This window comes from Zingiber officinale, chromosome 3A (genome assembly GCF_018446385.1).
Source record: "Zingiber officinale cultivar Zhangliang chromosome 3A, Zo_v1.1, whole genome shotgun sequence".
Taxonomy (NCBI): Eukaryota; Viridiplantae; Streptophyta; class Magnoliopsida; order Zingiberales; family Zingiberaceae; genus Zingiber; species Zingiber officinale.
The window spans coordinates 133377932-133389294 of NC_055990.1; positions in this window are offsets into that span (position 1 = coordinate 133377932).

Genomic DNA, 11363 nt, shown 5'->3' on the forward strand with positions numbered 1-11363 from the left:
AATGCTCTTAAACCCATTTAGAAGCATAAGTAATGAGCGGTATCTAGAAACACATCATTACTACCCGAGTTACAAGAATGTTGAGATCCAACATCACCTTGTGACTACTAATTGTGACTCTTCACAATATGTGATAATGTGTCCTTCTATCCTTAGCACCTAGGTTGATCAAATCTGAGGCATAGAAGGTGTCATCCTCTGATCAATCTAAATCTTGAACTCCAAGTAGACTCACTCTAATCAAATGAGCTCAATATCTCATATTGACTCACTTGGGCATGACCATGCAGTTAGTGGTCTCACTCAGTCAGTCTAATTTAATTAGTGGTCTCTAATTTAATTTAATTTTAAATTTAACCTAATTCATCTCACCCAGTCTAAGTTTTCTGACAAAGGGATCCTATTATTTTGTAAGATGAGTTAAGTTGAATTTCAAGTTTTAACTTAACTTGTGTTAGATTCAAGTTTATCTTTATGTTTAACAAGCAAACATTATTTGGATAAACTTCGAAGTTGTGGTGAGTCACCTGGACATCATTAGAGTAACCATGCCTTTAAAATTTTCCGAATAGTCCTGTCCACTGAATTTAGTATAAAACTTTGGTCTAACCAGCTAGGATTAGTAAGGGATAGCTTCAATTAGTTCCACTAAGTCAAATGCACCAGGTAGAAGTCATATGTTCCTAGACATGCATAGAAATAATTTCCCTAACCTACTATCATCTAAAATTTTTCTAGTGTTGTTTGTCAAGTTAAATTTTTATCCTCTTTTAGCCTAGTCCTATTTACCCAGCCGAGTAAATTATTATTTTAGAGGTGTCAACTAATTTGGAGTCTCCCTTTAAATTATTAACTTTGGGTTTAGGTTTTAGGTTTATGTCGAGTGGTTTTATAGTTGTAATAAAATTGATTGTAATTTGTATTAAAATTAAATTTATAGTTATTTGATTTAAATTTAGTTTTTTAATTTGAGTTTGATTTGTTTAATTTCATTTTACATTTTAGGTTTGGGTTTGAATTAATAGGTTTAGATCGATTTGGATTTGGTTTTAGGTAATGAATTTCATTTTTAGGTACATAAAATTGATTGATTCTTACTTGCTTGGTTAAAAAAGCTTTCAGAACCCAATCTTTGGTTTGTTTTGAATTTTGACTTATTAATAAGATGAAAGCTTTATTTGTAGAGCTGGACTTATATCTAAGCTTGGACTTATTGTATACAACTTTTTGTGATTTAAGAATTAAGTCTAAATTCTTTGATCTTGTGGTAAAGGTTTCTAACAATCCTTTAAGTTTATCGATTTTACCTTTTAAAATTATGTTTTCCTCTTCAAGTTTTATAGCTTGATTTGGATTTTCATTTTTAATTTAAGTATTAATTTGTTTCTTGAGGTGTTGATTTTCCATAAGAAGTGTTTCAGTTTGTTTTTCATATCTAATTAACTTTTTATTAAGACATGCAATTATTTTAAAGAATTTAGCAGTTAAGATAGATGATACCTCATTAAAACCTTTGGAAATGAGTGCAGCCTCATAGCTTGATTCATATTCGGACTCGTCGTCTTGTTCTGCCTCACTTTCTAATTCGAGCGTCAGGTAGTTGAGATGCTTCAATTTGTTGTTGTCCGATTCTTCCAAAGATGACTCGTCCCAAGTCACTTTGAGTGCCATCTTTCTTCTGGTCATCTTGGGTTTGCCCTCTTTTATTTTTAGACACTCATGTTTGTAATGTTCTTTTTTATTACACTCATAGCATGTGATCTTCGCCTTCGTGTTGTTTGATTTGATTACCTTTTGTAAGTCCTTCTTTGTGAAGTTGTTCTTCCTTCTTATGAACATTTTTTTGACCATGTTCACGAGTGGTTCTTCTTTGTTGGCTTCAGAGTCAAATTCATCTTCTGACTTAGCCTTGACTTGAGCTCTAGTCTTCATTTCTTTTGATGGACCTGCAAGAAAAGTCACACCTTTCTTGACCTGCTTTGAGTTAGTCTGTTCATGGAGTTCAAGTTCATAAAATAGCTCATCTAATTTTAATTCATTTAAGTTCCTCGAAATGTTATAGGCATCTACTATAGATACCCACAGTCCAATTCAAGGAAAAGAGTTCAAGGCATACCTAATTATAACCCTATTCTCTAATTGATAACCGCTTAGGTGGAGCCCATTCAGAATATCCTTGATTATTGCATGTAGTTGAGAAGTTGTTTCTCCATCTTACATTTTAATATTAAATAAAGTATTTAGAAGAAGATCTCATTTAATTACCTTGGCATAGTAGGTCCCTTCATGTAATTCGATGAGCTTGTCCCATAGCTCCTTTGCATTTTCGTATGGGTCAACGTTGTTCAGTTCATCCTTCGTGAGTCCACATTGGATCATGTTCAACGCCTTGAAGTGGATTTGTGCCTTCTTTTTCATCTCTGTATTCTAGTTTTCTGGGTCTATCAGAGTTCTGGTGTTTTTGTCGAATGGAGGCTTGTATCCTTTGCGGATGTTGGAGCATTGGTTGAAGTTTGTCTTTAGATACACCTTCATATACTTTTTCTAATAAGGGAAGTCATCCCCGTTGAAGAGGGGGGGGGGGGGGGGCGGACGGTGTTGTATCCCTCATTTTAGGCCATTAATTTTTGAAAGAGAAACTTAGACATGTTTCCAAGACTTGGTTTTAGGGTAAGTAGTGTGGGAGAAAAGAAAGACATGATTGGTGTTGCACCGATTCAAGATATTGCAAAAAGAGACGAGAAGACTTGACCAAAGAGGTAATCGTACTAATTCAAACTATATCAAAAAACTTAAAATCAAAAAGAAAGATTAAAAGAAAGTTTGAAAGCCACCCTCTACTTGATTGGTGGTTGCACTAATTCAGAGCCAACCTACCTTTGATACCACTTGTTAGATTATAAAGATGCTAGAAGGCAGGTGAATAACAATCATCGCTTTTTTGAAATTCAAGAATACGCAGCAGAAAGAAGCTAGAAAGAAAAAGATAAGTACACATTAACACAAGTAATTTTTTACTTGGTTTGGAGCCTTCTATGTCTCTATGTCGAAGGTCCGCACTCGTTGAGTGCTTTCGTTGGGAAATCCACTAATAGTTTGAATAATACAGCAATGAAGTAAAAAAAGGTTACCGATAACAAAGAATGTAAGGAGAACTTGATCGTCGGTTGTCGGAGGAGTGTTATACCGTCATAGGAGCTTTTTCAGAGCAGCGCGCAGGAATGAAAGTTGTAGTGTAAAATATGATGCCCAAATAATAATTAAATAATAAGATTATTTGATAAATAATCTTATTAGAATTTTTAGGAATTTTTAGAATTTTTTTGGAACTTAAATGGAGTTCGTATGAGCCGTTTAAGGGGATAAAGCAATTCAGTGTCGAGAAAGCCTGTTTGGAACACCCGGAGATGGGAGTTGATTGAGAAATTGATCTAGGGTTTAATTGAAAAATCCTTAAGTTATATATTTACATCTCGTGCCCTAGCTCCCAAATCCACCACCGACTCCCCTTCCCCGAGACCTCACCTTGTGAGTTCCTGCACCACAGCAGCCGGAGATCTTCTCCTCCTCCTCACGCGAGCACCACAATCGCCGACGCTCCCTCACGCGAACACCCGAGACGCCGCAGCACCGTGTGATACCACCTTTTTCCCCGTCACTTTCCCCTTCTCTGTCCGTCGCCTTCGCGCCGCGGAGATCCCAAATCGTCGTCGACTAGCCATTCATGCTGCGTCGCACCGCCCCTTCACCGGTGCTAGCCCGCAACCATCGCTGCCAGCCTACCCGTGCTCTACTCCTGAGTGTCAGCGACACTCAACCATCGGCCATCAGACTTGAACTGGCCAAGAGAAGGAGATCTGAGCCCTACCTGATGATTCACCATCGGCGATCTTCTTCCTCCCTTATCATAGCAGGAGCAGATAGGTCGTCGTGCCCTAGCATCATAGCTATCTCCCCTTGGGTTGTGCCCTAGGTGTAGATCCATTGCCAGCGCCTAACAAATCAGTCAATCCCTCTCCTCTCGTGACATTGGTCTGAGCAGAAGGCTTGCTGTGTGACCTCCCAGTTGTCGCAACCCTCTTTAGCTGTTGCTTCATCTGATGAGCCACTGTTGTCGGCTCTCCTTTGCTTGTCAATCTACTGTTGGAGCAATGATCAGCCACCGAAGAAGAGGAGCTCCACTTCCTCACAGATTGATTAGAGTTCTTCACCGAGCAGTTGGGATTCTGAACTTGGGGACAACAATTTCATCTTCGCCAGCAGTGAGTTATTCCAATTGTGAATCATTGGTTGAGGTATCAACTCCGGTGAGTGGTGAGTATTGATCTATGTTTAGCTTAATCTATTTTGATTATGGAATGTTTAATCCCATGTAGTTGTGATTGTTTATTGATTTGGGTTGATTCATGCATAGAGTTAAACCTAATCTAGTAGGTTGTAAAATGGTTAGGGTTAATTAAAGAGATTTATTTTAACCTAAGAAGGATGATGGATTAATTAGGGTTAAACCAATTTAACTCTGATTTATATGGTTAATCGAGGATCATATTCGATTTGTAGTTATCTTAAATAGATTTGGAGATTTGATTTAGCTATTTTATTTATATGTAATTAGTTAAATATGTACGTCATGGATTTGCAAGACTTTGAGTTGAGACGAGTGTCTCAACATGGGATGGTTTGACTAGATCTACGTGTAAATGCGGGTATTTCTTACTTTAACTTTCTTTAGTTCTTTGGAATTTGGTGTATGAGCTATTTTTGGATAAGGACTGCTTTACCTTGACTCCGCTCGTAATATTTTCTGTGCTTGATACTTTCACTCAAACCTTTGAAATATTTATTTCTATATCCATACAGTCTCTTGATGTCATCTATGATATTTAGCAGATATTAAATACCAACCTTGTATGCTTTAATTGTTGTTTATTTATGTACCGTATTGAGCATGCTGACTTCATGTAGCATACCTGATTCCTGTTTATATGTATATGATGACTGCTGTATTTTGCGCATCATATCATTGCATGCATGTTAATGACAAATACTCCCTTGCGGTCGAGAGAGTCGTTGACCAAGGTCGCACGCTCAACCACTTGAGAGAGTGGTAGCTGGAGTAGATGTCGATTGTCCTATTGTGCCCCCACTCGCTTACTCATGAGTTGAGAAAGCTGGAGTTGCGAGCAGCAGAGACCCCCGTCGCAGATGTAGCTAGTTAGCTACTATGCAATTGTCCACTCGACTACTCGAGAGAGTAGTAGCTGGAGTGTTGTACAGTTTGTCACTGACCCAGCCTCTCATCCATACAGGGGTAATGGAGCAGAGGGATGGGCGGGAGTGACCATCAGTGCATACGTTTTTATTATTGTTATACCTGCCTATGCTGTTGCTTTCTTATGTTTACAGTTGTTCATTTTTTCATGTGATACATTTATACTTGTTGAGCTATATATGTATTGATCGTATGTTGTTCGACTCTAGTTTACTTATTGATAGAATGTCTTTACCTCACATGATACCTTCGTAGTGATGAACAGTTCAGTAGTCGATCGGTATTACTCCTGATCTTCTATTAACTAGCCTAGGATATGGTTTCAGGTATGAGCATATATTTTGATTTTATTTTAGTATATGCTATTTCCCTTATGAGACTGTATACTGTTGACTCACTCTCTATTTGTATATTATGTTCATGCACTATCTTTCCTTTACCCGCTGAGTCTCAGCACTCACCACCCCGACAAACTGGTTTTTCTTTCGCCAGGTAGCAGGTAGATGAATCAAGGATGCTTGGAGAGTCATGTCTGCCAGTCCCACTATACATTTGAGGATAGTTCTCTTTTCGGTCTTATTACTGTTAAGGTGGTATATGGATTTTTACATATTTGCTTTCTAATAAGTTGATGTGAGGTTTTGAGTCTAGTCTGGTGGTTGCAAGTATTTTGGTTAATGACTTTGTTGGTCTACATTCATATTTTTTTTGTGATTTTCGCTGTGTTCCAACTGTATGGGCTATTTATAAACTGCGTGGTTGTGTCTACTTCCAGCGGTGTGAATTGTTTATAAACTACGTGGTTGTGTGTAAATCCAGCCATGTGGGTTGATGATTATTTTCTTATGTTGAGTGTTGATGTATATGGTTATATGGATATGTATGTATGCTTCATATTGTCGCTGATATAGGGGAAATGCTGCCATATTTTCGTCTGGTAGGGAGTCCTCTGGGGCGTGACAATTTATTGGTATCAGAGCTACAGGTTTACGAGGCCTATTTTCTGTGTTTTGGATTTTCGTGAGTTGATTTCTCGATGCGACTTTTTGAGTTTTGGGACCAGGCAGCGGCAGGAATCTCCAAACTATAGGAGGTAAGTTGTATATTGTTATCATACACTTCCATTATTACTTGACTAGTTGTTTATACCATATATGACTTGTGTTATGTCAGTCATTAGTTAGATCCATCAAACACTGCTAGAGATTAGAGATTACAGTCTCATAAGAGGAATGGATTCTTTGGATTTGAGAGATGGATTCTTTGGATTGAATAGTAGTGTTATATTGTACAGAGATTACCAGACTTTATGGTATATCTCTGAGTACTGTATTGGATTGAGATCCGTGATTCACCTCACATTTCTGACAAAGTTTGTAGTTGATCGTGAGTATGGAGCTTTGTTGTAATAGAAGTTTTCACCCTCATATGAATGGACAGTTGAGTGCATAATATGGACGTTAGAGGTTTTGCTGATAGTGTGCGTTATGGATTTTGGAGATGGTTGATTTACCCACGGTTGGCTAGATAGTAGTGGGGGAGTAGCGAAAGCAAGGTGAGCTCATCGCCCACAGAGTCATCTTTTACGGTTGGAGATTTGTTATGATACTTGGATGGAGTGGTATATGAGTATGTAGTTTGGTTGTTACTCTTAGATGAAGATCCCTGTGTTGAGCAGTAAATTTGGAGACCAAATTTTTATTAGTGGGAGAGAATATAAAATACGATGTCCAAATAATAATTAAATAATGAGGTTATTTGACAAATAATCTTATTAGTATTTTTAGGAATTTTTAGAAATTTTCTAGAATTTAAACGGAGTTTGTATGAGCCGTCGAAGGGGATAAAGCCATTCGACGTAGAGAAAGCCTGTTTGGAACACCCGGAGGTGGGAGTTGATTGAGAAATTGATCTAGGGTTTAATTGAAAAATCCTTAATCTATATATTTACATCCCGTGCCCTAGCTCCCAAATCCACTGTCGACTCCCCTTCCCCAAGCCCTCACCTCGCAACTTCCCACACCACAACAGCAGGCGATCTTCTCCTCCTCCTCACGCGAGCACCACAACCGTCGACGCTCCCTCACGCGAGTACCCGAGAAGCCGCAGCACTGTGTGATACCACCTTTTTCCCCTTCACTTTCCCCTTCTCTGTCCGTCGCCTTTACGCCGCGGAGATCCCAAATCACCGCCGACTAGCTGTCCACGCTGCGTCGCGCCGCCCCTTCACCGGTGCTAGCCCGCAACCATCGCTGCCAGCCTACCTGTGCTATACTCCTGAGTGTCGGTGCCACTCGATCGTCGACAATCAGACTTGAACCGGCCAAGAGAAGGAGATCCGAGCCCTAGCATATGATTCACCATTGGCGATCTCCTTCCTCCCTTGTCATAGCCGGAGCAGATAGGTCGCTGAGCCCTAGCATTATAGCTATCTCCCCTTGGGTGGTGCCCTTGGTGTAGATCCATTGCCAGCGCCTCACAAATCTATCGATCCCTCTCCTCCCGCGACATTGGTCCGAGCAGAAGGCTTGCTATGTGACCTCCTAGTTGTCGCAACCCTCTTTGGTCGTTGCTTCATCTAATGATCCACTATTGTCGACTCTTCTTCACCTGTCGATCTACTGTTGGAGCAATGATCGACCACCGATGAAGAGGAGCTCCACTTCCTCACAGATTGATCTGAGTTCTTCAATGAGCGGTTGGGATTCTGAACTTGGGGACAACAATTTTATCTTCGCTGACAGTGAGTTATTCCAATTGTGAATCATTGGTTGAGGTATCAACTCCGGTGAGTGGTGGATATTGATCTATGTTTAGCTTAGTCTGTTTTGATTATGGAATGCTTAATCCCATGTGGTTGTGATTGTTTATGGATTTGGGTTGATTCATGCATAGAGTTAAACCTAATCTAGTAGGTTGTAAAATGGTTTGGGTTAATTAAAGAGATTTATTTCAACCTAAGAAGGATGATGGATTAATTAGGGTTAAACTAATTTAACTCTAATTTATGTGGTTAATCGAGGATCGTATTTGATTTGTAGTTACCTTAAATAGATTTGGAGATTTGATTTAGCTATTTTATTTATATGTAATTAGCTAAATCTGTACATCATGGATTTGCAAGACTTTGAGTCGAGACGAGCGTCTCGACATGGGATGGTTTGACTCAATATATGTATAAACGTGGGTACTTCTTACTTTGACTTTCTTTAGTTCTTTGGAACTTGGTGCATGAGCTATTTTTGGATAAGGACTGCTTTACCTTGACTCCACTCGTAATATTTTCTGTGCTTGATACTTTCACTCAAACCTTTGAAATATTCATTTCTATATCCATACAGTCTCTTGATGTCATCTATGATATTTAGCAGATATTAAATACCAACCTTGTATGTTTTGATTGTTGTTTATTTATGTACCGTATTAAGCATGTTGGCTTCAAGTAGCATACCTAATTCATGTTTATATGTATATGATGACTGTTGTATTCTGCGCATCATATCATTGCATGCATGTTAATGATAAATTCTCTCTTGCGGTCGAGAGAGTCGTTGACCAGGGCCGCACGCTCGACCACTCGAGAGAATGGTAGCTGGAGTAGATATCGCTTGTCCTATCGTGCCCCCACTCGCTCACTCATGAGTAGAGAAAGCTGGAGTTGTGAGCAGCAGGGACCCCCATCACAGATTTAGTTAGTTAGCTACTATGCAACTGTCCACTTGGCTACTCGAGAGAGTGGTAGCTGGAGTATTGTACAGTTTGTCACTGACCCGACCTCTCAACTATACAAGGGTCATGGATCAGAGGGATGGGCGGGTGTGACCATCAGTGCATACGTTTTTATTATTGTTATACCTGCCTATGCTGTTGCTTTCTTATGTTTACAATTGTTCGTTTTGTCATGTGATACATTTATACTTGTTGAACTATACATGTATTGATCGCATGTTGTTTGACTCTGGTTTACTTATTGATAGGATGTCTTTACCTCACATGATACCTTCGTAGTGATGAACAGTTCAGTAGTCGATTGGTATTACTCCTGATCTTCTATTAACTTGCCTAGGATATGGTTTCAGGTATGAGCATATATTATGATTTTATTTTAGTATATGTTATTTTCCTTATGAGACTGTATACTATTGACTCGCTCTACATTTGTATATTATGTTCATGCACTATCTTTTCTTTACCCGCTGAGTCCCAGCACTCACCACCCCCACAAACTAGTTTTTCTTTCACCGGGTAGCAGGGTAGATGAATCAAGAATGCTTGGAGAGTCCTGGCTGCCAGTCCCACTACACATTCGACAATAATTTTCTTTTCGGTCTTATTATTGTTTGGGTGGTATATGGATTTTTGCGTATTTACTTTCTAATAAGTTGATGTTAGAGTCGTCTGGTGGTCTCATGTATTTTGGTTATTGACTTTGTTGGTTTTACATTCGTATTTTTTTTTGTGATTTCCACTGTGTTTACTTCCAACTGTATGGGCTATTTATAAATTGTGTGGTTGTGTCTACTTCCAACCGTGTGGGTTGTTTATAAACTATGTGGTTGTGTGTAAATCCAACCATGTGGGCTGATGATTATTTTCTTATGTTGAGCGTTGATGTATATGGTTATATGGATATGTATGTATGCTTTAGATTGTCACTAATATAGATGAGATGTTGTCGAATTTTCGTCTAGCAGGGACTCCTCTGAGGCGTGACAATTTATTGGTATCAGAGCTACAAGTTTATGAGGCATATTTTCTGTGTTTTGGATTTTCGTGAGTTGGTTTCTCGATGCAACTTTTTATGTTTTGGGACCAGGCAACGGCTGGAATCTCCAAGCTATAGGAGGTGTATTGTATATTGTTATCATACACTTTCGTTGTTACTTGACTAGTTGTTTATACCATGTTTAACTTGTGTTATGTCAGTCATTAGTTAGATCCATCAAACACTACTAGAGATTAGTGATTACAGTCTCATAAGAGGAATGAATTCTTTGGATTCAAAGGATGAATTCTTTGGATCGAATAGTAGTGTTATACTGTACAGAGATTACCAGACTTTATGGTATATCTCTGAGTATTATATTGGATTGAGATCCGTGATTCATCTCACGTTTCTGGCAGAGTTTGTAGCAGATTGTGAGTATGAAGCATTGTTGTAATAGAAGTTTTCACCCTCCGACGGATGGATAGTTGAGTGCAAAATATGGATGTTAAAGGTTTTGCTGATAGTGGGCGTTATGGATTTTGGAGATGGTTGATTTACCCACGGTTGGCTAGATAGTAGTGGGAGAGTAGTGGAAGCAGGGTGAGCTCATCACTCACAGTGCCATCTTTTACGATTGGAGATTTATTATGATAATTGGATAAAGTGGTATATGAGTATGTAGTTTGGTTGTTATTCTTAGATGAGGATCCCTGTGTTGAGTAGTAAATTTGGGGACCAAATTTTTATTAGTGGGAGAGAATATAAAATACAATGTCCAAATAATAATTAAATAATGAGGTTATTTGACAAATAATCTTATTAGTATTTTTAGAAATTTTTAGAAAATTTCTAGAATTTAAACGGAGTTCGTATGAGCCGTTGAAGGGGATAAAGCTATTCGGCGTAGAGAAAGCCTATTTGGAACACCCGGATGTGGGAGTTGATTGAGAAATTGATCTAGGGTTTAATTGAAAAATCCTTAAGTTATATATTTACATCTCATGCCCTAGCTCCCAAATCCACCGCCGACTCCCCTTCCCCGAGCCCTCACCTCATGAGTTCCTGCACCACAGCAGTCGGCGATCTTCTCCTCCTCCTCATGCGAGCACCATAGCCGCCGACGCTCCCTCACGCTAGCACCCGAGACGCCGCACCACCGCGTGATACCACCTTCTTCCCTGTCACTTTCCCCTTCTCTGCCCGATGCCTCCGCGCCGCGAAGATCCCAAATCGCTGCCAACTAGCCGTCCACGCTGCGTCGCGCCGCCCCTTCGCCGGTGCTAGCCTGCAACCATCGCTGCCAGCCTACGCGTGCTCTACTCCCGAGTGCCGACGCCACTCGACCGTTGGCCATTAGACTTGAACCGACCAAGAGAAGGATAT